The 4,510-nt window shown below is 30.9% G+C and overlaps 1 protein-coding gene across 1 annotated transcript in view; it reads right to left on the bottom strand.

Moving 5' to 3' along the window:
• Positions 1-4,510, bottom strand: part of LOC119568370 (cotranscriptional regulator FAM172A-like) — a gene marked incomplete at its 3' end in the record, with an annotated part of 89,487 nt that overhangs the window by 41,791 nt on the left and 43,186 nt on the right. The gene's annotated exons all lie outside the window — the stretch shown is intronic.

The raw sequence follows: 4,510 nt of genomic DNA, 5'->3' as shown, positions 1-4,510 counted from the left end.
GCTTCTTTCCTGACACTGAAAAAAATTTCCCATCTTCCCTCAAGCTGAAAAAACTGCTTAGTGCAGAAGTGAATAATGCAATGGACTACGCCAATGAAGGTTCCCTCTCTTGTCCAGTCGTCATGAAGTTTCAAGTCTAATTGGCTCGTTTTCATGCAATTAAGTTTACAGATTCTGTGACCAAGTGTATGTCAGCTGTTGAATGGTGGAGGTCACATTCAAATGTGTTGGATAGTGATGTAATTTCAGCAGCACAACTACATCTGCAGTGGCATCTTCATCGGGGGTTGTAAGAGTTTTCAAACTATGGTATTGTACTTTCTGGACTAAGGAACTGGCTAATGACAGAAAAAGCAGCAAAACTGGTGTTTTTTGTTGAAAATCATGAATGCACAAAAAGTAAATGTATTTAACCCAATCACCCCGGATTTATGTTTCTGTCCCTTGTAGGGTTTTGTGAATTTTGTTACATACAGATGGCTCCACATGTGCTCACCCTCCAAGGAGTCTATCAGTAGCCCCTACTGACTGATCTTGATTTCCCCATTCCTTAAATTTGGCGGGAAAATGCGTTTTTCCTTTTAATACAATTGATATCAATACTGTTATTATTGTTATTGATGTTATGATTATTAAAGTATTATTAAAATCTTGTTAACATTTAAGACAATGAAATAATGCAAAAGATCCTTTCCAAAAGTCAAGGAAAAGGGTAAACAGGTGAGAAAGGTAGGACTAATAAGTGACCCCTTGATGACTAAGCACTTGTAGAGCCATGTATGTGTGAATCCCAATAAATAAACCTGTGTTACAGTGGGAATGGCATGTATTCTTGCCAAACGTGGTGATTGGGTTAATGATACTAATGATCAGGCTGCACAAAGAACCAACTCTATTGTCATATGAATTAAAAATTAAAACCTTTATTTTTAAAGATATTATATTTCAATTTCAATGAATTTATAATTTGTTTTTTATGAACTTTTCAAAAGAAGGGGATAATAACTTTCAAAGAAGACTGCTTTTCCAGTATAAATTCAATGTGCTTTTGCTTTAAATACAGGCTATAATAATTGTGAATTTTCTTTTTGAATTCATTACTTCAAGATATAAATACAATTCATTATAAATAAACCTCTTTTATTTCCCTCTGTAATAGCATGTGGAATTTTTTAAATTGTATTGTCAAAGGAAGTGCTTTTGTATTCTACTTTTCAGAAACGAGTTCATTACAAGTATAAACCCTGTGATTTAATTTTTAACGGCAGACGGACAGCGTTTAGTGGCCAGTTCCACAGAAACATATAAAGCAGGTGTAATTATGTGTTTATTTCCATATTTTTCCTTCAAGTTCTATGTTACTTTCTGCAGAAGTAAATTTGATTTAAATCAATGATTAAAAAAAAGATAATTTGATATAAAACTTGATTTAAATCACTTGATTTAAATGATCATGAATTAAATTGACCACCCTGCTAAATACAATTTTTTTCTCTCTCTGTTCATCATCATCTCGTCATTATCACTATGTTATTATTATTATATTATTATTATTATTATTATTATTATTATTATTATCATCAGTTATTATTAGTATTACTGTTATTCTTGTTAATATTATTGTTGTTGTAATGGTTTCCTCATTTTCCCAATTGTCTTTATTCCTAAAACCACCGTAACTTGGCCCGTGGCAGGGAAGCGAGAGCCCCGAGCACCACGCCGTCCACGTCTGGCAGCACTACTTGCGGTGCACGAAGGCAAAGCACATCGCCCTTGTGGCACACAGCTTTGGGGGGTGCGTCACCACGGCTCTGGTGGGTCTTCTGGCTTTTGCGCTTTCCTTTCTCTTTTTATCTATTTTTTTTTCTATATATATTTTTTTTTGGTGATTTTTTTTCTTTATATGTATATAATATGATTATAATATATAATATGATTATTATATATATAATATTTTTTTTTTATATATATTTTTTTTTGGTGATTTTTTTTCTTTATATGTATATAATATGATTTTTTTTTTTCTGATTCTTTTCTTTATTTCTTTTTCGTTTCTCTTCTTGTTTATCTTTCATCTGTTTTGTTTTTCCTTTCGTTTTGTTTCTTTGTTTTCTATTTCTTGTTTATTTCTTATTCTCTTTTATGTACCTATTTTTCTTCTTCTTTTTTATTTCTTTTCTTTATTTATTTTTCTTTCATCTTTGTTTTTTGAGTTGATTTTTTTCTGTTCTTTATTTTTTCTCAATTTCTTGCATTTACTTCTTTCCTTTTTTTTTTTTTTTCTTTTTTTCTTCTTCTTTTCCTTTTTTCCTTTTCTTCTTCCTTTTTTTCTTCTTCTTTTCCTTTTTTCTTTCTCTTTTCCTTTTTTTCTTCTTCTTTTCCTTTTCTTTCTTCTTTTCCTTTTCTTTCTTCTTCTTTTCCTTTTTTTTTTCTTCTTCTCCTTTTTTTCTTCTTCTTTTCCTTCCTCTTTTTCTCACATGTTCTTTTCCTCATATATTTTGCAGTTTGAAAAGTAATTTATTAGTGTATCCGTTTTCCTTTTGTAGTTCAAGTGAATGTTTTATTTATTTATGAATATTCCTCTAGTAGTTTTTAGATTATTTATTATTATTTATTTATTTATTTTAGATTATTTATTCATTTTCCTTCTACAGTTCGAGAAATTCAAGGAGGAATTCCAAGAGCGTGTGTTTGCGGTGGCCATGACTGACTCGGTTCATTTTATTCGCAAACCCTCGGAGTTCAAGGAGCTGGTTAAGGTAAGGGAGGAGGAAAGAGAAGAGAAGGAGGATAGGTAGAAGAAAGAGAAGAGGGAAGGGAAGGGGGGGGATTGGGGTAAGGGAAAGGGGGAAGGGAGGGAGGATGATTAGGAGGAGAGAGAGAGGGAAAGGGAAGGGGAAGCGGGAAGAGAAGGAAGATAGGAGAAAGGGAAGAGGAAGGAAGGGGAAGCGGGAAGAAGAAGGAAGATAATTAGGAGAAAGGGAAGAGGCAAGGGAGGGGGGGAGTTGGGGTAAGGGAAGGGAACAAGGGAAAGGACAAAAAGCAAGATTATTTTGAGTAAAGGAAGAGGCAAGGGAGGGGCAGAGTTGGGGTAAGGCAGAGGGCGAAGGGAAGCGAAAAAAGAAAGGAGAAAGGGGAAGGAAGGTGAGAGCTAGGGTAAAGGGACGGGGAAGGAGTCAGTTAGTAATGACCAGTAACCTCACCCGTTTTCCCAATCTTTGAGTCTGAGCAATGCTGATGTTTTTTTTACTGGTTTTGCTAACCCAGTGCTGTGAGGAACATGTAATATTCACTGTAGTTTTGTTTGATTAAATGTTTTAACATATAGCTGGCTACACAAGTCCTCAGCCATCAAGGAGTCAATTAACAGACTTATGTACTTTCCTTGAGTGAGATAGGACAAATACTATACACACACACACACACAAACACACACACACATATATATATATATATATGGATATATATATATATATGATATATATATTATATATATATATATATATATGTATAAATATATATTATATATATATATATATATATAATATATATATATATATATATATATATATATTATATATATATAATTATATATATATGTATAAATAGATATTAATAGATATATATAGATATATATGTATATATAAATATGTATAATAGATAATATATATATATATATAACATATATAGATATAATATATATATATATTTATCTCATATAGATATATATATATATATATATCAATATATTATATAGTATTATATATATTATAGTATATATATATATATTATATTATATAATTATATATATATACTATATATATATATATTATATATTTTTTATATATTATATATACATAATATATATATCTATATATATATATTATATTATATATATAATATATGATATATATATAATACTTATATATATATTATATATATTATATATATATTATATTATACTATATATTATATAATATATATATATTTTGTTTTTTATAGTTATACTATATTCTCTATTCAACTCATAGATATGTAACATAATATCTTATTACTCTTATGCTAGACTTTTCCATTATATTTATATATACATTATATCAATAAACTACGTGTATTCTTTCCTCAGCACTGGTTTACTAAATCCTAAATCAAGTAAATAAAATAAATCTTTTGCTCTTATCTACTTTTGGCCTATATTACTTTATTTTGGTTTTTGTTCCTTACCTATGCCTTCCCAAAAACTCGCTTTGCTCTTTTTACTTCACTAATGTTCTTTCCCTTTCTTTTCCTTTCCTCCCCTTTTCCCCTCCCTCCCTTCCTTTCTCCTTTCCTTTTTTTTTTTTTTTTTTTCTTCCTTCTCTTTTCCTTCACCCCCCCTTCCCCTTCCCCCTTTGCCCCCCCCCCCCCCCCCTTCCCTTTCTCCAAACTTTTTTTTTTTCCCCCGCCCCCCCCCCCCCCCCCTCCTTTCCGTCCCTTTCCTTCCCCCCTCTTAAAAATTTTTTTTCCATCT

Source organism: Penaeus monodon, chromosome 43 (genome assembly GCF_015228065.2).
Source record: "Penaeus monodon isolate SGIC_2016 chromosome 43, NSTDA_Pmon_1, whole genome shotgun sequence".
NCBI classification, from domain to species: domain Eukaryota; kingdom Metazoa; phylum Arthropoda; class Malacostraca; order Decapoda; family Penaeidae; genus Penaeus; species Penaeus monodon.
The sequence above is the reverse complement of the archived record's forward strand: the minus strand, read 5'-3'. Positions and strand labels throughout refer to the sequence as shown.